The 24,525-nt window shown below is 43.5% G+C and overlaps 1 long non-coding RNA gene across 1 annotated transcript in view; it reads right to left on the bottom strand.

Moving 5' to 3' along the window:
- Positions 1-360: 360 nt before the first annotated feature.
- Positions 361-24,525, bottom strand: part of LOC115468620 — a 155,593-nt gene continuing 131,428 nt past the window's right edge. Inside the window, exon 3 of the long non-coding RNA XR_003941897.1 lies at positions 361-4,000. This is a non-coding gene — a long non-coding RNA (uncharacterized LOC115468620). The remainder of the gene's footprint in view (positions 4,001-24,525) is intronic.

The raw sequence follows: 24,525 nt of genomic DNA, 5'->3' as shown, positions 1-24,525 counted from the left end.
TCTCTTCTGGAAGGCAACAAAACCTGACACATTGTCAGCAAGTCCAGAGAAGCTAAAACTAACCTCTCAACCTCTAACTGTGAAGGCTAGGATTTAATGCTTGGATGCAGCAACATTCCCTGATCCTACAAGATCAGTGTTGGGAAAATATTCCAGTCTCATGAGACTCATGAAGGATTGTTCCAAAAGAAGCAGGAACCAAGGCCAATACAAGGACATACTACCAATCATTTCTATAGCACTGCTAGGCGTACACAGTGCTGTACACATTATACAGGTACTTTGTCCCTAGAGGGCTCACAATCTAAGTTGTTTTATACCTGAGACAATGGAGGGTTAAGTGACTTGCCCAAGGTCACAAGGAGCTGCAGGGGGAATCTAACCTATGTTGCCAGGATCAAAGCCCACTCCACTAACCATTAGGCTACTCCATTAGTTCCCTGGTTAACTTCAGAAGGGTTCTTGCTATGAGAGGAACAGAGAATACATATACACATGCTCTTACTCCCAATAATAAAGAAAAGGGATCTGAAACTAGCTTGCCATGTGCCCCCATCTTGGAACCTTCTTTTTGTGAAATGGGGGAATAAAGATATCTCCCTGTACGCATGTATCAAGTCACAAACAACTTATGGGAGCTGCTATGTCATGATGGTTTCTTGGCAGACTAATAGTGGGGTGGTTTGAAATAGCCTTTCCCAGTCATCATTATCCCCCAACTAAGGCTGGGCACTCATTTACTGACCAAAAGTGGATGGATAGATGAGCTGGCCAAAGTCTGGCTGACAGAAATCCCAGTGCAGGATTCAAACTTAGGTCATTGGCATAGTAGAAGGCAACCTACTGACTGCATCATAAGGAAAGAATGGCAAAAAGATCAATCAAGGGGGTCTCATGAGAAATGGCCCAGTCTTCTAATACAGGAGGTACAATCTCATTCCTCTCTGGTTGTTCATGTAGCCCTGAATGTAGAAACTCTTGTCTATGAGCTCCCTACTCATTTGGATGTCACTTGGGAGTTGTGGAATTTGGAAAGGCATTCTTTATACCAGACTGGGAAGTACTGTCCACCAGGACAGTAGTTCCTTAAGAAGAAGCAACATAGTATGTTGAAGATTCCCAGTGGCCTGAGCTCACTGTGTGACTTGGATAATATCCGTATGTTGGTATTAACAACCTTTAAGTCCAGAGAACATAACCAGTCCCCTTTTTAAAGAAAGTGGTATTAAGGAGCTAGGGAAACCATCCTGAACTTTTGTTTGACAAAACACTTGTTCAGGGCCCTAGAGATCTAGAATGGGATAGAATCCTCCTATTTTCTTCGTGATCGAGAAATTCTTGAAATAAAATCCCTTCCCCTCTTTCCTTTGGTGGCACAGGTTCTACCACATTTATTTCTAAGAGGGAAGAGAATGCCTTTGAAAGTGTTTCCTGATGCCGAAAGTTTGACTGACAATTTTGAGGAAGATCTACTAACTGAACAGTCCTCCATCCAGACACATTTTCAGGGGCCATTGATTTGCAAAAGGCTTAACCTCCCTCCTACCAGTGGGTCATCTAGAATGGATCTAGGAATCAATGCCATGTTCTCTTAAAGGTAGTCAAAACCCCATCCCTGGTTTTGGCTGCAAAGCTGATTAGGGTTTAGGCCCTCTACTGTCTAGTACAAGATTGAGATCTCTGCCCAGCATGGGAGGGGTGGGAAGCTGGAGGATCCCTACACCTTTGAGAATTACTAGGATCTCCAGTTGCCCATTGCAGATACCTCCTGGAGGAGGCTGGGTCTTAAAAGGTTACTATACTGTTTGATGAGAGTAGCAGATTTTTGCACCTGAAAAGCACAGCACTCCACATCAGCAAGCTTTTCATGCACATCAAGTCTAAGGTTTGAGGCCCTCATCCAGGTGAGTCTTGAAATGATATTAAAATTATTGCTCGCACAGATCATGTATTTCTTGCACTCCTTCCCATTAGTTACTAAGCCAAAGAACTCTGTGTCCTTCCCTTTAAGGACATAGTTGGCACTCTCAGCTACACTATGTGCTGTGTCACACAAGTATATGCCTATGAGGAGCTGGTAAGATGCTATGCAGAAAGTTAGCATAGCATTCTGAAAAAGCTTTCTCCTACAAAGCTGCAATGTCTAAGCTTCTCTCCTAGAGGAAACCAAGGAGTGAGTCTTGGAACCTTTGCCTCTTGAGAGCAGATTCAACCACCATGGAATGTTGAGGGAAACAGTGCTTATTGAATTCAGGAGCCTTCTGGACTGCATAGTCAACCCTGTTAGTAGGAGAAACAAGAGATGGTGTGTGTGTGTGCGCAAGGTTGTCTTCTCATTTAAACCTCCTTCAGGATTGTCAATGGGCACTGTCACAGCCTCCTTGGGTGGATCAAATAATTGACTTTTCTGCTCTGGGCTCCTCCTCTATCATTAACTTAAATGTGGTGGACTGGGCCTTCTTTCAAACTGGTGAAGAAGTATATATAATCTTGTTAAATGGAGAGGGATCTGAAGAGAGATTTGGGGACCCAGAAGTGTTCTCAACCAGACTCATAAAAGTACTCCAGTGGCGAAGTTTGAGTCTCTGCCTGTCTCAATCTGTTGGGGGTCAGGACTTGGCCAAGGGTATTGAGACACTGAGGATTCTCAATTTGCCAGCAAAACCAGCTCCCCTGATGCACTGAAAATGGACACTAGTGTGATCAACAGACAGTCTCTTTGAATCTGCTGAAGTATCCATCAGGCAATGCATGGGTTTTGAGGACCAGTTGGATAGCCTCTGGTCTCAACATAGATGATACTGAAGAAGCAACATTGTGTTGAGCAAAGTGCTCCATCCTTTCCTTGAATTTCTTCATGAATCGCTTCTTGAAATCTGCCATCAAAATAGGCATGGACATCAAAGTTGGAGTGTCCATACCCTCCTGAGTTACTTTAGGTGTATTGAAGGTGGGGTCCTTGGTCCATGGAAGCTGGTACGCCACCTTCAATGCCACAAAGGATAAGCATTTCTCATGTAAAGGGTCCTTGGAGGCCACCAACAATATCAGTGCTCTCGGTGCCGTGCTTCAAAAGTGCTGTGACACTGAGATGTCCCAGTCTCTGCTTGATGGCCAACATTGTGATATTTTGGCAAAGATGATTAAGAATCTTTTTGCTTTTTTGGGCAGGAATTGAATGATGACTGATTCTAATGGCCTTGATCACCCTCAACATTGAGCATCAATAAAGTCACTCTCAATGTTGAAGCATCCCCAGCATCTAATGCAGCTAAGGTACCCATGGAAACTAATATTTCCAATGCTGACTTTGAAGAACTGGTCTTATCTGCACCAAAAATCTTGTGCAGTTCCTCACAGCTACAAATTCCTCTAACATTTGTGCACACAGAATACAGTAAGAGGGATCATGGCCAGTTTCCAGCCACTGCAGTCATCGACTGTAAGTATCTGTAACAAATCTAGTCCTATTCCACCAGGAGCACTTGAAGCCACTGAGGGCTTTCTTTTGGGACATATTGTCTGGAACAATAGCCACAGTGAAATCAAATGACTTGATGATAAAAAAAAACCCTGAACAGGTGCCCAAGACCTAAAGATGCCACACTGAGCTGACATAAAATGACTGAAAACCTAACTAGGAACGTTACCAGGAAAAGTATTAATGTACACAATTTTTATGAAAGTTAAATGAAAAACACTCTGAGGAGACTAGTCAAAAAGCCCATCTGAAAAGTTCTATGGAAAATGTAAGGTTTATGAAGTCCCACACAACAGCAGCAGGTTGAAGATGATGTGCATGGATAGTTGAACTATCTGTAGCTAAGTGTTGGAGGAAAGCCCCTATGTTGGGCTCTGTTGAATAACATCATCCCTGTGTGAGGATTTTCTGTATTGTGCTTGCCCTTGAAAAATGTATGTTTCACAGTGATGTCTGAAAAGCATGTGTTTTTGCACATTCCAGTTCTTAATGCAGGATATTCTCTTGGTTCCCTTGTACCTAAAAGAAAAAAAAAATACAAAGATCATCAGAATCCCAGTCTCAAAAATGGCCAGTCAAGTATACAGGATCAACAATCGGCATCCTTGAATTAAAGCAATTTTCTGGGGTGGATCTGAACTTTTTCCAGTATTGCTCTTCCCCTATTGTCACAATTTTATTATCCCTGCTTTTCTAAACATTGTTTAAAGGCAAGATCCTTGGGATATTGGATCTCCCTTCTGTGACCCGTTTCTAACTAACTTAGGGCCTCTTATCAAACCCCACTAGCAATCCCAGCTTGGCAGTGCCAACAAAGCCCATTCACTTTGAATGGGCTTTGTCAGCATTGCTGCATGGGAATTGCTAGCACGATTTGAAGCCCTAAAACATGGCACACAATTTTCTATTGCTAAGTGCTGTGCAACTGTACTTCTGAAAAATAAAAAGTTATATATAATTAGATCTTACATTACAATATATTAGGGAAAAACAATGAAAATGTTTGTGCTCTAATCAATGGCTGTGAAAAACTAGATTCAGCTCCTGGGCTAAGATGGGTCGTGGAGAGTGGCCTAATTAAAACAAAACGAGCGAGCAAACAAAGCAGTATATTTCCACCATTTTTTCTCAAAATTATCCTGTATCAATGTTTAAATTTAGAAGATGCAAACTTTAAAAACAGAAAAACAAGGAAACAAAACTGTACCACTTACAGGAGCCTCACTTAAAGAAAAAAAAAAAAAAAAAAACAGAGAACACAGTGGGATGTGTCAACACCTTACAAAAATATACATATTTTTATCTACAATTGGGATTTTGGTTTATTTAATTTCTGTAATTACAGCAATACTTAATGGGTTAATACCAATTGTGCAGTGGCTTGTGACTGTCAACATTAAGCAGTCCACACTTACTAAACTGCCAGGACATTTATTTATTCATTCATTCATAATTTGACATACTGCTGCATCACACAAGCTTTGTAGTGGTGTACAATTCCAAAATAAGAAGCACAGCAAACATAAGGATAAGATGAATAGCACAATATATAACTTTCACAATGAAACACAAAAGGTGTTAAAAGGAGGAAAAGGGAAAAAAAAAAAAAAAAAAAAAGAAACAAGTAGGAAAGAAAATGGGAAGAACAAGAGAAATACCCCTCCCCACCATGATTTACCAGTAATGCAAGCAGTTAATCAAAGGCCTTGGACAACAGCCAGGTTTTTAAGGCTGACAAATCTGTTTTTCTGATAGATCTTCATGAAGATCCACTGGCGAGTTCCACACAGTGGAGGCAGTACATGCAAAGGCCATAGCACAAAATACATCTAAATCAAATCTTAGTAAAAGGTGGAACCACAAAATTGGCATTAGATGGCCTTTGTGATCGAACTAGAGATTAAGGAATAATTTAAGATGACCAGTAATGTGGCAGACCTCTAAACTCTATGGGTTATCATAAGTTTGCTGTGAATTCTGTATCTGACTGGAAGCTAGTGTAGTGGTCACGTGGAGGGGCATAATTGAATGAAAACGTCTATCTCCATGGGCGTTTATCTCCAAGAACGGGTCCGTGAAGGGGCGGACCGAACCGTATTTTCGAAAAAAGTAGACGTCCATGTTTTATTCGACAATTTGTGAGCTGGGCGTTTTTGTTTTTCAGTGATAATGGAAAATGAAAGCACCCAGCTCAAAAACGAATAAATCCAAGGCATTTGTTTGTGGGAGGGGCCAGGAGTCGTAATGCACTGGTCCCCCTCACATGCCAGGACACCAACCGGGCACCCTAGGGGGCACTTTTACAAAAACAAAAAAAAAAAAAAAGGTAAAAGAGCTCCCAGGTGCATAGCACCCTTCCCTTGTGTGTTGAGCCCCCCAAAATCCCCCTCAAAACCCACTGCCCACAAGTCTACACCATTACTGTAGCCCTAAGGGGTGAAGGGGGGCACCTACATGTGGGTACAGTGGGTTTGGGGGGGCAGTTTGGAGGGCTCCCATTTACCAGCACAAGTGTAACAGGTGGGGGGGGGGATGGGCCTGGGTCCACCTGCCTGAAGTCCACTGCACCCCCTAATAACTGCTCCAGTGACCTGCATACTGCTGCCAGGGAGGTGGGTATGACATTTGAGGGTGAAAATAAAAAGTTGTGAAACAGCATATTTTGTGGTGGGAGGGGGTTTGTGACCACTGGGGGAGTCAGGGGAGGTCATCCCCGATTCCCTCCAGTGGTCATCTGGTCATTTAGGGCACTTTTTGGGGCCTTATTCGTGGAAAAACAGGGTCCAGGAAAAGTGCCCTAAATTCTCGCTAAAAATGCATATTTTTTTTCCATTATTGGCGAAAGGCGCCTATCTCTGATCGGCCGATAACCATGCCCCAGTTCCGCCTTCACCACGCCTTCGACACGCCCCCATCAACTTTGTCCGCATCGGAGTGCAGTTGAAAACGTCCAAATTCGGCTTTCAATTATACCGCTTTATTCGTTTTTGTGAGATAAACGTCTATCTCCCGATTTGGGTCACAATATAAGCGTTTTTCTATTTTGATTATAAGCTGGATGGTCAATTCTCTTCATTCTGTAAATCAACTTAGTGTCTGTATTCTTTACTAGTTGTATATATTTAAGTGAATACAGAGGCAAGCCTACAAGTAACGAGCTACATTAGTTTCTGGACTGTTTATAAGTGCATGTATTAACATCTTCAAAGTCTTTTTCTTCAAGAATGGTCAAAGTGATATAATCTTATTAACAACACAGAAGGATTTCAGAACTTGTGAAGCACGAGTACAGAATAATGTATTGTCAAGGAGAATGCCCAACGATAAAACAGCTTCCTTAATTGGTACTGGGGTAGAGTCAATGGAAGGACAAACGTAGATAGGAGCTTTGTGATGTGAAATCCAAAGCACCTCAGATGAATTCAAGATGAGTTTGGTACATGAGATCCAAGATACTATCCTGTGAAGGTTTTCAGATTTTGTATTGAAAAAAAAGTCAGATCTATATCTATATGTATGTATTTAGCAACATGAGAGAGGGTGTTGGTATGAATCTTTTGACAAAGTTCCTCATGAGAGACTCCTGAGAAAATTAAAGTCATGGAATAGGAAGCAGTGTCCTTCTGTGGATTAGAAATTGGTTATTGAACAGAAAACAAGAGGGTAGGGTTAAATGGCCATAATTCTCAACGGAGGAGGGTGAATAGTAGAGTGCTGCAGGTATCTATACTAGGCCTGGTGCTATTTAACATAAACGATCTGGAAATCGGAACAACTGAGGCAATTAAATTTGCAGATGCCATAAAACTATTCAAAGTTATCAAAACACATGCAGATTGTGAAAAATTGCAGGAAGACCTTAGGAAACTGGAAGACTGAGCATCCAAATGGCAGAAGAAAAATTTAATGTGGACATATGCAAAGTGATGCACATAGGAAAGAATAATTCGAATTATAGTTATCTGATGCTAAGGTCCACCTTAGGAGTTGGCACTCAAGAAAAAGATCTAGGTGTCACTGTAGACAATACACTGAAATCTTCTGCTCAGTTTGTGGCGGCAGCCAAAAAAGCAAACAAGATGCAAAGAATTATTAGGAAGAGGATGCAAAATAAGACCAAAAATATTATAATGCCTCTGTATCACACCATGGTGCAACCTCACCTTGAGTACTGCGCTCAGTTCTGGTTGCCGTAACTCAAAAAAATACAGCGGAATTAGAAAAGATTCAAAGAGAAAATAAGGGGGGATGGAACTGGAAGAGACGGCTGAGAGGGGATATGATCGAGATCTAAAACCGAGTGGTGTAAAACAGGTAAAAGTAAATCAATTTTTCACGTTTTCAAAAAGTACAAAGACCAGGGGACACTCAATGAAATTACATGGAAAATACTTTTAAAGCAAATAGGAGGAAATATTTTTTCACACAAAGACTAGTTAAGCGCTAGAACTTGTTGCTGAAGGATGTGGTAACAGCAGTTTGAGTATCTGGGTTTAAGAAAAGGTTTGATCAAGTTCCTGGAGAAAAAGTCCATAATCTGTTATTGAGATGGTCATGGGAGAAATAACTGCCTACCCTGGGACTGCCAAGTACTTGTGATCTGGATGGGCCATTGTTGGAAGCAGGATGCTGGGCTAGATGGCCTATTGGTCTGATCCAGTATGGCTATTTTTATGTTATACTTTAACAGATACAGCCACGCAGAGGGATAGAAGCAAAACAAAAAACCAATTATAGTCAAAAAATTTTTAAAGCATGTTTCCTTCACAGCTGTGAAACTTATGAAGACAGGGCCACCCCGTGTTTCAGTGTGCACTATCCTCCAGGAATATTTTACAAGGTTCCAAGGTAAAACTTGGCCTACTTGAATTAATTTTGAAGCTTGCACCTCTGTGGTAAAGACATATACTGGAGGGCTGCTCGTGTTCCCTGTGGCTAGATGTTTTTTTTTTTTTTTTTAATACGGCTGCCTGAACCACACCCTCCCTGCTCTGTCTTGATTGAGCTACATCCCTTTTGCTCTGTACTGCAGGATTTAATAAGGTTACTTCCTGTACACTCAATTACTTGCACCTCTTGTGCCTCACTGTTTGACACTCCTGCAAGCCCCACCCCTTCCTGTGATGTCTGGCAAGGTCTTGGTGCTCAACCACTTTAAATTTTGGCTTTGCTGTAGCATGCAGCCATCACCGGTGTGCGAGAAAGGAACAGAGTATGCTCCTTTGCACATGCGTCTTGCTTTACTCATCCCTTAGTTACCCACACTAATGTGCTACCTGTTTCAATGTCTTGAACATTTTCTGGTGTGTATTGATTGCTCACTTTCTCTCCCTAGATCTGCTTTCTTATTATCCACCATCTGGTGGAGGTCCTACTGGGACTTAACTGTTTGCTACTTCAATGCCACTGGGTTCTAAAGTTTTTTCACAATCACTGGATGATAAAGCCTCTGTATTTTCAGAACATGTTCATTCAAGTCTTTGTCTTGCTGGCTTGCCACCTACCTTTAAACACTCACCCAGGGGGACAACCCTGGCTCTCCTTTCAACTTAGAAAAATTAAGAAGTTGATACATAGGGCAGAAAGCACATGGAGAAGGGGAAAACATCCTCCTCCAACTTTTAGCATTGTAAATATCTTCAAACTGTGGCAGCCTTTTCTCACTCTTTTTCCCTCTCCTCTACTCCATCTTATTTTTCTGTCTCTCTCTATCAGTCTCACTATTCACACCTCTAACCACTATTGGTCTACAAAAGCTTCTCAACTCTTAAGACAATTGGGTTCACTTTCTAATGCAGCCCCAGCCAAATTAATGAAGGATTGTTTTTCTATGCTGTCTCCATTTTTCCTAGACTTGATAAACGCTCATCCAGGGATTGTGCCCCATCAATGGGGTGCTCTTCTCAGATCTTGATTGAAAAAACAAAACAAAACAAAATCTTGATCCATTTTGTCCTGAAAATTTCTGTCCAATTTCAAACTTACAAGGGGTGACAAATGGCTGTTCTTTTACAAGTTCAAATGTTTTGGGACATGAAATGCCTTTCAGCCTAGGCAAACTTATTTTTGTGAGGGACACAGCACAAATTGCTTTGCTCTTGATGCTCGACATTGTATGCTTTCTGGATTCAGGTAAAGATGTCCTCTTGTTACAGCTTGACCTCTCCATTCAACTTCACAGACCATTCTATGCTTCCATGTCATCTGTATGATACAGGCCTTCAGGATATTTCCCTGAACTGGATTTCAGTCCTATTTCTCAGCTGGACATTTGAGGTGTCTCTCTTACATTTTCTTACAACAAGCCAAGAGAAAGGTATGCAAGACAAAAAGAATTGCAGGGAAATATATCAGAGAAAGGTCTAAACCAAATGCTGGTTGCATTACTTCTCAGCTTTTCCATGTTGAAATACACTTGCAACTCATTTGTCATTGCTGTTAATATTTTTGTTTGTACTAGTGTAGGCAGAATATTGTAATTGGTGACAGTTTCATGAATACTTTTTGCCTTGTTAAAAAGTATAGATTTCAGTTTTGACAATAAAAATATACACTAAGAATCAGATTTATTTACAACTAGTAATAAAGGCCCGTTTCTGACACAAATGAAACGGGCGCTAGAAAGGTTTTCCTTGGAGTGTGTATGTTTGAGAGAGTGTATGTGAGTTAAGTAGTAGTAGTAGTAGTAGAGTGACTATGTGTGAGAGAGTGAATGTGTGAGTGAGAATGACAGTGTGTGCAAGTGTGTATGTGAGACACTGAGAGAGAATGTTTCACACAGATAGTGTGTGCGAGACACAGACTCTCTGTGAGACTGTGTATGAGACCAAGAGAGTGTGTGACACATAGAGAGTGAACATGATACAGTGTGAGACACAGTGTGTGTGAGAGACAGTGAGTGTGAGAAAGACATTGACTGTGAGAGAAAGTGTGTGTATGTGTGTGACAGAGATACCTCCCCCCCCCCCCTCTCTGGTGTCAGCCCCCCCTCCCTCCCACTGGTGTCAGGCCCCCCCCCTCTCTCTGGTGTCTGAGCGTTACTGTGCAGGACGCTGAGCTCTGGCTGTGCTTCAAGGAACTGACCAATCCTATTTAATAGAACGCACCTCCAACATTCTGAAGCTGAGAAACCTCGTATGGTTGGTCACTTCTGCTTATGACGAACCCAGAAGTACGTGATGTCAATTCAGGAGATGGATACAGAGAGCAGGAATGCCTCAGCCATGCAGTCAGCTTCAGAATGTTGGAGGTGCGTTTTATTATATAGGATTTTCCTGTTGTGATAAATTTTACACATGAATAGAACTGGAAAAAAAAAAAAAGAAAAAGAAGAATGCTATTGAAATATTCACACTTGATGCAGTCAATATTTTCCACCACCAAACATTCTGAGTTCATGGGAATTTTTCTTCATCAGGACATTTCGCCAGTACTGAAATGCAAAATTCAGTAAAATTGTTGGATGTTTTTAGATATACATTTTATTAACCATTAGCACACAAACTGTAGACTGGCCAACTTTACTTCAGCAGCACAGTTAATATTGGAGATATCTAGAGAGGCTCAACTCCAATATTTACGTGCTGCTAAAGCACTGCTGACATTCATATCACAAATGCAATGAATTCAATAATAGTAGATCCAGATTTTCAGAAGATGAAGGCCTTGTATTTATGAGGCAGCACAATATGGCCTGCATCTTCTTATATTCCACAAACCATTATGTGCTGCTACTTTACTCCAAGGTTATTGACAAAGTTAATGAATCAGGCTTTACCAGCACTTATGTTTATGCCCAAAAGTTATACACTGAATAGGAGATACATGCACACAAATATATTTTCTTTGTTTAAAAATTTATAAACAGACAACTCAAACAGACTTAACTGTTGTCAGAAACGGTTGCTCACGGCAATATATAGCACTCCATTTTGTATAAGTCTAGGTAGGAACTGGGACATCCAAACAATTCTCTCATTTTACAAAAAGGCTCTGCTAAACATGGAGCCTTTTGTAAACTATTTATGATACCAAGAAATATATATGTATTTTCCATTCCATGACATTTGTACCTAGAAGCTGCTGAGTGGTGTCAGTGACTAGACACATATGCGCTAATCTTTACTGCTTTCATGAAGAAATGCAAGAGCCATGTTCTAGAAACGTATATACATAAATGCAATCAATTGAAGTACAAAGCCCCCTCAAATCACTTATGTGCACTTCAGTGAAGGTACAAACACCAACAAGGAAACTTTAAGAAAAAAAAAAAAAAGGTATCTAATGCCATTGTAAAAATAGGAAATGCAAATTATATGTATATATATATATATATATATATACATACATATATATATATTTTTTTTTTTACCAAACCAAGCCCTTAGAACAGGGTTAAACAGGTGAAGATAGAGTCTGCCTAAAGTGTCTCGTTCTGCTAGATACTTCAGTTTTTAGGGTTATCTGATAAAGAACATCCATTTCCACGCCGATAGCCTTCTAACCCAAGAGATGGTATCCTATTCTTCCAAGCCTGTTCATGTATAAAATGATTACATGGTTTTAAAAGATTCAGGGCATGCAGAACTACTTTCAATTTTTAAGGAATTGATATGAAAATGAAAGGAACAGGGACCCTGGATGTCTAGGTCCTTTGAATGAGCCCTCTGCCCAGGTGGGATGCATCCATGATGAGCACAATTTGATGCTAAAGAATTTGACAAGGAATTATTTTGGTAATTCTTCCATTTTGATCTGTCTTAATTCTCCTTGACTAATCCACTGGTCTTGCTTCATATGGCTATGTGCCATGGGGTTATATAAATGATTTCAGCCATAAAGACTTGCATTTTCAAAATGAATTCTGAATTTTCCACTGCTGCTGTCATTATGTCTTGGATTCTGCTGGAGAGAAAGCAAAGTTCTCACCTGTAGCAAGTGTTCTCAAAGGACAAGGTCTCACTAATAGGTGGTGTCATCCGACATAGGTACATCAAAAGCTCTCGGTTTGCTAAGTTTTCAAAGGAGGAGATCTACAAATGGTCTTCCTACCCTAGCATCATTGTGAGGAGCCACCTCAATTCCCCTTATTTGGCAGACTGACCCTACTCAGTGCATCCCAGGATGCACAATGCTAGGTCAGGCGCCACTATTTTCAAAGATGGTGCTGCTAAAGCAGGGGCAAGTGGGTATCGCTCCTGCCTCTTTCAAAGGTATGGGGGGGAGGGAATGGGTGGGAGTAGGGCGATTGAAGAATATTAGGTCACGCAGAGGGGAAGCCAAGTCTTCCAAACTGCTTCAGACCTGGGAGTAATTTCCCATATTGCGGTCCCTCCAAAATTTCTTTGTATCAGGGCAGAATAGTTAATATCCTCTTTCAAAAAGATATGGAAGTTTAGGGAGCCTGAGCATCAATTTTTTTTTTTTAAAACAGAAATCAGGGGTTAAGTACCAGTTAAATCCAAGGAAGTGATGGGTGCCCATTGTCAGGATATCGGTTTGGTGGTAGTGTTGGGGAGGTCTAACACAGATTGCTTGCGACTGCCTTTTTTTTTTTTTTAATGTCATCTTATCTGTCAGTATGTGAGCCTTATGGTCATGTTCTTAACACAGCAGTAATTTGTATGCTCATTGGGGGGGGGGGGGGGGGGGGGGTTCCCACTCACAAATGTGGTAAGGTGGCTCTCTGCATTGGCGCCAGTTAACTGCTAAAATACATAGGAGATTTGGAGAATATGTAACTGGTTGAAAAGAAAACAAAAGGAAAGGAGGATAAAATGAGAAAAAAATGAAATGCTGAAATTAAAACTTCAATTAATAAGGACAATAAAAGTAGTTAGATGAGAAGGTTACTTTATGAAATAAAAGCATTCAAAACATTTAGTATCTGGGGCAAAGTATCAATGACAATGTATTTTTAAAAAAGTTATTTTTTGCTAAAATTTCACCTAAGGAACATATTGGAATGTATTCAAGTCTGTGTATACAAATTACTCCATGCTCCAGAGTGGTTGCCATCATTTTGACTTGCGCACTGGATAGGGACACTCAGGTAGTCACTTTAAGGTCTTATTATTTCAGACAGTAGCACAGTATGAAAATCATTTCCATGTCCTGTCCAAGAGCAATGAGCAGGCTGTATATGCTGATGTGAAGCTGGAAGAATTCTATATGGCCAGCTTTCTTGTCCTGCTTCTGTTAACTAATATGCAGAAGAGCTAGAAAGAAGTTCAATACACTCTAGCTTATATTCCCTTCTTGGGAAAAATAGAAATAGTATTGTCCCCTTAGTATTCTTTATTCAATAAATTTATAATTCGTAGCCATGTAGTTACAATTCAAGTTAAAAGATTTACAGGCAGAGGGGTTGACTATTTGTTACATTTGTATCCCACATTTCCCCACCTATTTGCAGGCTCAATGTGGCTTACATAGTACCGTAAAGGCGTTCGCCAATTATGGTATGAACAAATACAGTAATGTTGTGGTAGAATAAGGTTCGTGTGTACAGACATATTAGGGAATTGTAGAGAGGAAGAGTTATTGTATGTCCATTACGAGCTTTGGTTTCGTTGTGTTGCAGGGTACAGGCATTTGTTGGGTCGGTACGGTATGCCTTTTTGAACAGGTTAGTTTTTAATGATTTCCGGAAGTTTAGGTGATCATAAGTTGTTTTCATGGCTTTTGGTAATGCTTTCCATAGTTGTATGCGTATGTAGGAAAAGCTGGATGCATAGGTTGATTTGTATTTGAGTCCTTTGCAGTTTGGGTAGTGCAGATTTAGGTATGTTCATGTTGATCCTGTTGTGTTTTTGGTTGGTAGGTCTATGAGGTCTGTCGTATCCCGGGGTTTCGCTGTAGATAATTTTATGAACCAGGGTGCAGATTTTGAAAGCAATACGTTCTTTGATTGGGAGCCAGTGCAGTTTTTCTCAGAGGGGTTTAGTGCTTTCGAATCGCGTTTTTCCAAATATAAGCCTGGCTGCCGTGTTTTGAGCGGTCTGAAGTTTCTTTATAATTTGTTCTTTGCATCCCGCTTAAATTCCGTTGCAGTAGTCTACGTGGCTTAGTACCATTGATTGTATATATATTTTTTTAATATAAATTTTTTTTATTGAGTTTCAAAAAGTTACTGACAATGATAGTGACACAGTAGATCAGCAACTCAACAAGAAGACTTAAAACCCACACATCGTTGGTGTGCAATATTCATAATATAAGAGACAAAACGGTGAGATTTTTTTTTTTTAGAGCTCATTTGCTTTCTTTTAAAAGAATGGAAAGAGTATTTTCCTCCTTAACTGTTTTTTTGAGTTGACAATTATATACTGCTTAGACCTGTCTGTGTAAAGGAAGCAGTATGGCAAATTTTTAATAAACCATAAAATGTGTACAGAAAATGCATTTATCTTACCATATCTTCCTTGACATGCTGATTAAAAAACAAAAAGGTAACAAAAATTCTAAATCCTGATTTACATTAACGTAGCTATATTATATAATGGTTATATACTTTTCTTTGGAGGTGATTACATAAGTACATAAGTATTGCCATACTGGGAAAGACCAAAGGTCCATCAAGCCCAGCATCCTGTTTCCAACAGTGGCCAATCTTAGGTCACAAATACCTGGCAAGATCCCCAAAAAGCACAAAATATTTTATACTGCTTATCCCAGAAATAGTGGATTTTCCCCAAATCCATTTAATAATGGTCTATGGATTTTTCCTTTAGGAAGCCGTGCAAACCTTTTTAAAACTCCACTAAGCTAACCGCCTTTACCACATTCTCTGGCAACGAATTCCAGAGTTTAACTACACGTTGAGTGAAGAAACATTTTCTCCGATTCGTTTTAAATTTACTACATTGTAGCTTCATTGCATGCCACCTAGTCCTAGTATTTTTGGAAAGCGTAAACAGACGCTTCACATCTACCCGTTCAACTCCACTCATTTTATAGACCTCTATCATATCTCCCCTCAGCGGCCTTTTCTCCAAGCTGAAGAGCCCCAGCCGCTTTAGCCTTTCCTCATAGGGAAGTCGTCCCTTCCCTTTATCTTTCTAATTCCACTATATCTTTTTTGAGATGCTGCGACCAGAATTGAACACAATATTTGAGGTGCGGTCGCACCAAGGAGCGATACAAAGGCATTAACATCCTCAGTTTTGTTTTCCATTCCTTTCCTAATAATACCTAACATTCTATTTGCTTTCTTAGCCGCAGCAGCACACTAAGCAGAAGGTTTCAACGTATCAACGACGACACCTAGATCCCTTTCTTGGTCTGACTCCTAACCTGGAACCTTGCATGATGTAGCTATAATTTGGGTTCCTCTTTCCCACATGCATCACTTTGCACTTGCTCACATTAAACGTCATCTGCCATTTGGACACCAGTCTCCCAAGGTCCCCTTGTAATTTTTCACAATCCTCCCACAATTTAACGACTTTGAATAACTTTGTGTCATCAGCAAATTTAATTACCTCACTAGTCACTCCCATCTCTAGGCCATTTATAAATATGTTAAGAAGCAGCGGTCCCAGCTCAGACCCCTGGGGAACCCCACTAACTACCCTTCTCCACTGAGAATACTAACCATTAACCCTACTCTCTGTTTTCTTTTAACCAGTTTTTAATCCACAATAGAACACTACCTCCTATCCCATGACTCTCCAATTTCCTCTGGAGTCTTTCATGAGGTACTTTGTCAAATGCCTTCTGAAAATCTAGATACACAATATCAATGGCTCACCTTTATCCACGTTTGTTCACCCCTTCAAAGAAATGTAGTAGATTGCTGAGGCAAGATTTCTCTTCACTAAATCTATGCTGACTTTGTCTCAATCCATGCTTTTGAACATGCTCTGTAATTTTGTTCTTTATAATAGTCTCTACCATTTTCCCCGGCACCGTCGTCAGACTCACCACTCTATAATTTCCCGGATCTCTTCTGACACCTTTTTTAAAAATCGGCGTTACATTGGCCACTCTCCAATCTTTCGGTACCATGCTCGATTTAAGGATAAATTACATATTACTAACAATAGCTCTGCAAGCTCATTTTTCAGTTCTAGCAGTACTCTGGGATGAATTTGCAGTAGAACTTTCTCACCTTAACTTCTCCAACTGAAATTCCCCTCTCCCTGACAAACCTACTACAATTTCTCTTCACAGTACTGTTTTGAGAAAGGATATTCATGATGATTCTGATGTTAATTTCAAAAGCATGAAATTTATACTTGCTAATTTTGGGGTGCGTTTTATAACTAAGCACACACATAAAAGTAGACTGTACGAATTTTTCCCGTGTGTGGATACTGGTGAATCAATGTTATGCACATGCTTCTTTTCTCAAAGTCACCCCACTCAATTCATGCACATATGTTTGTCCATGTTAAAGGGATTGACCACCAAAGTGGAGAAATAGGATCTGCTACGGACAAAGCAAATCTAGGAAGGGGGAGTAGCATGATCAACAAGACTTTGAGAAAAACCCAAGAGATGAGATGAAAAATAATACACTTTATTCTGTATTAAAGTTGGACTCGACATGACACTTTCGGCAATAGTGCCTGCCTCAGGAGTCTAAAATTTAATCACAATAAAAACTAGTAAATACATATACATAAAAATACATTCTCATAAAAAGGCTAAAGACAAAATAAAAAATTTGAAATGATTCAAGCACATATATACATTTTGTGTAAAAAAAATGTGTAAGTGGACAAAGAAAACAAAAGAGCCAATATTAGTTGCAAAATAAGATTACAAGCAAATCAACTTATTACAAAATATCAGAAACAAAAAAATATATGTATAAATCTAAATAACTGACAAACTGTGACTAAATAGAAGGTTGACCTGTATATATAGCTATAACCTAATGGTGAATTGTAGAGTTGTACAAAAATAAAAAAAACAGTAAACCAGAATCAAGTCTACAGTAAAGAATAACAGCATTTATCCATAGAGCAGTAAATACACATACAGGTTTACATCAGCTTAATGAAAATGGATAGACAGGTTTAGAAAATCAAAGTAAGGAAAAATCGAACTTCAAAATGTATTTAAGGTGATGGTTTCAAAACGCCAGAGAAATGAGGCTAATAGATAGTCCAAGGGAAATATATCACTATCGGGCTCATTTTCAAAGCACTTAGCCTCCCAAAGTTCCATAGAAACCTATGGAACTTAGCCTCCCAAAGTGCTTTGAAAATATGCCTCAATGCATCCTGAATTACAATGAGCTAATCAAGATGAAAAAAATCTCAAGTAGGTATCTAGGATAGTGTGCTGCCTTGTTATCAGTGTTGAAAAGAGAACGCAAACTTTAAAGAAAAAAAATTTGTAGACAGAAGAGTGGCAAGCAATCTGAAGGAAGAAGAACCATGTGATCTAGTAAAATGTAACATACCTTTAAAAAGGCTGATCTTGTTGATCACGCTACTCCCCCTTCCAAGATGTCCATGTTAAAGAACAGATATAAATTGTCTGTTAGTTTAAGCATATGTTCAAATTGTGCCTAATACGGTAAAATTATGCCTTACCTAATAATTTTATTTCCTTTAGTCACAGATCAATCAATTCAGAAATTGGTGGGTGATGTCCACTGAATTGAAGACAGTGATATCGGAAGGCCAGTCCCTCAGTATACGTCTCATCACAAGGCAGAACTAGGCATGAACCACTTGGAAGCTTTTCTCACCAATGAAGAACTACAGAAAACCAATCAGGAACGGAAGAAAAGTCCTGTTTTCTTGTCTTGGTCTCATAAAAGCAGTGCTTTTTGTTTACTTTAAAAAAAATTGTAATAAAGGCAAATGAAAATTATTAGGTAAGGCATTTTACCTTTGTTAGCCTTTGTATCAGATGAATCCAGAAACTGGTAGGATGTACCAAAACAATCCCTAAAGATGGTGGGAAGCCACCACTCCCTGAGACAGAACTGCCGCTCCAAAAGAAGAATCCCTCATGGCCACATAGCGAATGCTACATACCTGTAGAAGGTATTCTGAGGACAGCAGGCTGATTGTTCTCACTGATGGGTGACGTCCACGGAACCCCCTCCAATCGGAATCTTCACTAGCAAAGACGTTTGCTAGCCCTCGCGCGCCCATGCGCACCGTGCATGCGCGACCGTCTTCCCGCCCGAACCGGCTCGTGTTCGTCAGTCCCGTATGTAGCAAGACAAAGACAAGGGAAGACAACTCCAAAGGGGAGGCGGGCGGGTTTGTGAGAACAATCAGCCTGCTGTCCTCAGAGAATACCTTCTACAGGTATGTAGCATTCGCTTTGTCCGAGGACAAGCAGGCTGCTTGTTCTCACTGATGGGGTATCCCTAGCCCCAGGCTCACTCAAAACAACAAACATGGTCAATTGGGCCTCGCAACGGTGAGGACATAACTGAGATTGACCTAACAATTTATCCAACTAACTGAGAGTGTAGCCTGGAACAGAATAAAAAATGGGCCTAGGAGGGGGGGAGTTGGATTCTAAACCCCAAACAAATTCTGAAGCACCGACTGCCTGAACCGACTGTCGCGTCGGGTATCCTGCTGCAAGCAGTAATGAGATGTGAATGTGTGGACAGATGACCACGTCGCAGCCTTGCAGATCTCTTCAATAGTGGCTGACTTCAAGTGGGCCACTGACGCTGCCATGGCTCTAACATCGTGAGCCATGATATGACCCTCAAGAGCCAGTCCAGCCTGGGTGTAAGTGAAGGAAATGCAGTCTGCTAGCCAATTTGATAAGGTGAGTTTCCCTACAGCCACTCCCCTCCTGTTGGGATCAAAAGAAAAACATTTAGGCGGACTATCTGTTGGGCTGCGTCCGCTCCAGATAGAAGGCCAATGCTCTTTTGCAGTCCAATGTGTGCAGCTGACGTTCAGCAGGGCAGGAATGAGGACGGGGAAAGAATGTTGGCAAGACAATTGACTGGTTCAGATGGAACTCCAACATCACCTTCGGAAAGAACTTAGGGTGAGTGCGGAGGACTACTCTTTTATGATGAAATTTGGTGTAAGGAGCATGGGCTACCAGGGCCTGAAGCTCATTGACTCTACGAGCTGAAGTAACTGCCACCAAGAAAATGACCTTCCAGGTCAAGTACTTCAGATGGCATGAATTCAGTGGCTCAAAAGGAGGTTTCATCAGCTGGGTGAGAACGACATTGAGATCCCATGACACTGTAGGATGTTTGATGGGGGGCTTTGACAAAAGCAAACCTCTCATAAAGCGAACAACTAAAGGCTGTCCCGAGATCGGCTTACCTTCCACACAGTAATGGTATGCACTGATTGCACTAAGGTGAACCCTTACAGAGTTGGTCTTGAGACCAGACTCAGACAAGTGCAGAAGGTATTCAAGCAGGGTCTGTGTAGGACAAGAGCGAGGATCTAGGGCCTTGCTGTCACACCAGACGGCAAACCTCCTCCATAGAAAGAAGTAACTCCTTTTAGTGGAATCTTTCCTGGAAGCAAACAAGATGCGGGAGACACCCTCTGACAGACCCAAAGAGGCAAAGTCTACGCTCTCAACATCCAGGCCATGAGAGCCAGAGACTGGAGGTTGGGATGCAGAAGCGCCCCTTCATTCTGGGTGATGAGGGTCGGAAAACACTCCAATCTCCACGGTTCTTCGGAGGACAACTCCAGAAGTAGAGGGAACCAGATCTGACGCGGCCAAAAAGGAGCAATCAGAATCATGGTGCCTCGGTCTTGCTTGAGTTTCAACAAAGTCTTCCCCACCAGAGGTATGGGAGGATAAGCATACAGCAGGCCTTCCCCCCAATCTAGGAGGAAGGCATCCGATGCCAGTCGGCCGTGGGCCTGAAGTCTGGAACAGAATTGAGGGACCTTGTGGTTGGCTCGAGATGCGAAGAGATCTACCAAGGGGGTGCCCCACACTTGGAAGATCTGGCGCACTACTCTGGAGTTGAGCGACCACTCGTGAGTTTGCATAATCCTGCTCAACCTGTCGGCCAGACTGTTGTTTACACCTGCCAGATATGTGGCTTGGAGACACATGCCGTAACGGCGAGCCCACAGCCACATGCTGACGGCCTCCTGACACAGGGGACGATATCCGGTGCCCCCCCTGCTTGTTGATGTAATACATGGCAACCTGGTTGTCTGTCTGAATTTGGATAATTTGGTGGGACAGCCGATCTCTGAAAGCCTTCAGAGCGTTCCAGACCGCTCGTAACTCCAGGAGATTGATCTGTAGACCTTGCTCCTGGAGGGACCAGCATCCTTGGGTGTGAAGCCCATCAACATGAACTCCCCACCCCAGGAGAGACGCATCCGTAGTCAGCACTTTGCGGCTCAGGAATTTGGAAAGGGCGTCCCAGAGTCAAATTGCCAAATCATCCACCAGTGCAGGGATTCGAGAAAACTCGTGGACAGGTGGATCACGTCCTCTAGATCCCCAGCAGCCTGAAACCACTGGAAGACTAGGGTCCATTGAGCAGATCGCATGCGAAAACGAGCCATGGGAGTCACATGAACTGTGGAGGCCATGTGGTCGAGCAATCTCAACATCTGCCGAGCTGTGATCCGCTGGGACACTCGCACCCGGGAGACGAGGACAACAGATTGTTGGCTCTTGTCTCCGGAAGATAGGCACGAGCCGTCTGAGAATCCAGCAGAGCTCTTATGAATTTGAGTCTCTGTACTGGGAGAAGGTGGGACTTTGGATAATTTATCACAAACCCCAGTAGCTCCAGGAGTCGAATAGTCATCTGCATGGACTGTAGAGCTTCTGCCTCGGATGTGTTCTTCACCAGCCAATCGTCGAGATAAGGGAACACGTGCACTCCAAGTCTGCGAAGCACTGCTGCTACCACAGCCAGGCACTTCGTGAACACCCTGGGCGCAGAGGCGAGCCCAAAGGGTAGCACACAGTACTGGACGTGACGTGTTCCCAGACGGAATCAGAGATACTGTCTGTGAGCTGGCAGTATCGGAATATGCGTGTAAGCATCCTTTAAGTCCAGAGAGCATAGCCAATCTTTTTCCTGAATCATGGGAAGAAGGGTGCCCAGGGAAAGCATCCTGAACTTTTCCTTGACCAGATATTTGTTCAGGGCCCTTAGGTCTAGGATGGGACGCATCCCCCCTGTTTTCTTTTCCACAAGGAAGTACCTGGAATAGAATCCCAGCCCTTCCTGCCCCGGTGGCACGGGCTCGACAGCATTGGCGCTGAGAAGGGCGGAGAGTTCCTCTGCAAGTACCTGCCTGTGCTGGAAGCTGAAAGACTGATCCCGGTGGGCAATTTGGAGGCATGGAGGTCAAATTGAGGGCGTATCCTTGCCGGACTATTTGAAGAACCCAACGGTCGGAGGTTATAAGAGGCCACCTTTGGTGAAAAACTTTCAACCTCCCCCCGAACGGCAGGTCGTCCGGCACAGACACTTTGATCTCGGCTATGCTCTGCTGGTGCCAGTCAAAAGCTCGCCCCTTGCTTTTGCTGGGGAGCTGTGGGGCCTTGCTGAGGCGCACGCTGCTGACGAGAGCAAGTGCGCTGGGGCTTAGCCTGGGCCGCAGGCTGTCGAGATGGAGGATTGTACCTACGCTTACCAGAAGAGTAGGGAACAGCCCTCCTTCCCCCATAAAAATGTCTACCTGATGACGTAGATGCTGAAGGCTGCCGGCGGGAGAATTTGTCGAAAGCGTTATCCCGCTGGTGGAGCTGTTCTACCACCTGTTCGAAATTTTCCCCAAAAATGTTATCCGCTCGGCAAGGGGAGTCCGCAATCCGCTGCTGGATCCTATTCTCCAGGTCGGAGGCACGCAGCCATGAGAGTCTGCGCATCACCACACCTTGAGCAGCGGCCCTGGACGCAACATCAAAGGTATCAAATACCCCTCTGGCCAGGAATTTCCTACATGCCTTCAGCTGCCTGACCACCTCCTGAAACGGCTTGGCTTGCTCAGAAGGGAGCTGGTCCACCAAGTCTACCAGCTTCCGCACATTGTTCCGCATATAGATGCTCGTGTAGAGCTGGTAAGATTGAATCTTGGCCACGAGCATGGAAGAATGATAGACCTTCCTCCCAAAGGAGTCTGAGGTTCTGGGGTCTTTGCCCGGGGGTGCCGAAGCATGCTCCCTAGAACTCTTAGCCTTCTTCAGGGCCAGATCCACCACACCAGAGTCATGAGGCAACTGAGTGCGCATCAGCTCTGGGTCCCCATGGATCCGATACTGGGATTCTATCTTTTTGGGAATGTGGGGATTAGTTAGTGGCTTGGTCCAGCTCGCCAGCAATGTCTTTTTCAGGACATGATGCATGGGTACTGTGGACGCTTCCTTAGGTGGAGAAGGATAGTCCAAGAACTCGAACATCTCAGCCCTTGGCTCATCCTCCACAACCACCGGGAAGGGGATGGCCGTAGATATCTCCCGGACAAAGGCGGAGAAAGACAGACTCTTGGGAGGAGAAAGCTGCCTTTCAGGGGAGGGAGTGGGGTCAGAAGGAAGGCCATCAGACTCCTCGTCAGAGAAATATCTGATGTCCTCCTCTGCCTCCCACGAGGCCTCATCATCGGTATCATACACAAGTTCACGGACCTGTGTCTGAAGCCATGCCCGTCCCGACTCCATGGAAACACGGCCACGGTGGGAGTGTCGAGAGGTGGACTCCCTGGCCGGGAGCGGCGAAGCTCCCTCCCCCTACGTCGTCGGGGAGTCCACCTGGGAGGCAGCCGAAGCCGGGACCTCACCCCGGGCAAAGGGCCAGCCGTTGCCTCACTCGACGGCACCGGTGGCGCAAGCACCCCCGGTACCGGAGAAGGGCAAAACAGCTCTTCCAGAATGCCTGGAAGAACGGCCCGGAGACTCTCGTGCAGAGTGGCTGTGGAGAAAGACTGAGAAGCCGGTGCAGGCGTCGAGGTCAAAATCTGTTCCGGGCACGGAGGCGGTACAGGGCTGTCCGGGGTAGAGCGCACCGACACCTCCTGGATGGAGTGTGAGCGGTCCTCCCGGTGCCAATGCCTGCTGGGTGCCGACTCCCTCGGTGACCCAGAGCTCCCGGTACCAAGTCGGGAAGGTGACCGGTGACGATGCTTCTTCGACTTCTTCGAGCGAAGCATGTCACCGGAGCTCCCCAGTACCGATGAGGAGGACGTTGAATCCAGACGTCGCTTCCTCGGGGCCGGGGCCGAAGATGGTCGATCCCGGGGGGGCTGTACCGCAGGAGCCCTCAGGGCAGGAGGAGACCTACCCGAAGGCTCACCCGCCACCAGCAGGGGAATGGACAGCCCTCACCTGCACTCCAGATGAAGCACCACGTCCGACGACATCAGCACCAGCAGGGGTCCCGGTACCACCGATGCCGTCTTCCGAAGTCTCAGTACCGACGGACGCAGGAGGAAGACGCCTCGATGCCGTCGACGCCGATGCGATCTCCGAAGACTTCGGTGCTGCCGACGCCCCCGACGAATCTCGAGATGCTGTTGCCGTCGAAGCGCCGGAGAACAGAACGTTCCATGGGCCAATCTCGCTACCTGAGTCCTCTTTTGCAAAAGAGGACAAAGACTACAGGTTTGCGGGCGGTGCCCAGCCCCTGAAGACACGAAGCGTGCCTATCAGTGAGCGAGATTACCCGGGCCCACTGGGTGCACATCTTGAAGCTGCTGGAAGGCTTCGATGACATGGGCGGGAAAAATAGCGCCGGCGAAATCAAAATTCGCGATGACGACAATAGGCACTGAGAAAAAAAGGGAGAAAAACCCGTAGGGGTGGCCAACAAGGCTGCTCCCAAAAGCGAAAGGAAACTTACGCTGGGAAAAAGCTAGAAATACGGGAAAAAAAGGGAACCTACTCTCCTTTTTTTTTTTAAGCAACACAGAAAAGTAGAAAAACCGAGAAAGACGCGCGAGGTCTTCTGAGGGGCACGAAACGGCAGCAAAACATGACCGTCCCGAGCGCGGACAAAAGAAGACTGATGAACACGAGCCGGTTTGGGCGGGAAGACGGTCGTGCATGGGCGCGAGGGCTAGCAAACGTCTTTGCTAGTGAAGATTCCGATTGGAGGGGGTTCCGTG

This window comes from Microcaecilia unicolor, chromosome 4 (assembly GCF_901765095.1).
Source record: "Microcaecilia unicolor chromosome 4, aMicUni1.1, whole genome shotgun sequence".
NCBI classification, from domain to species: Eukaryota; Metazoa; Chordata; class Amphibia; order Gymnophiona; family Siphonopidae; genus Microcaecilia; species Microcaecilia unicolor.
The sequence above is the reverse complement of the archived record's forward strand: the minus strand, read 5'-3'. Positions and strand labels throughout refer to the sequence as shown.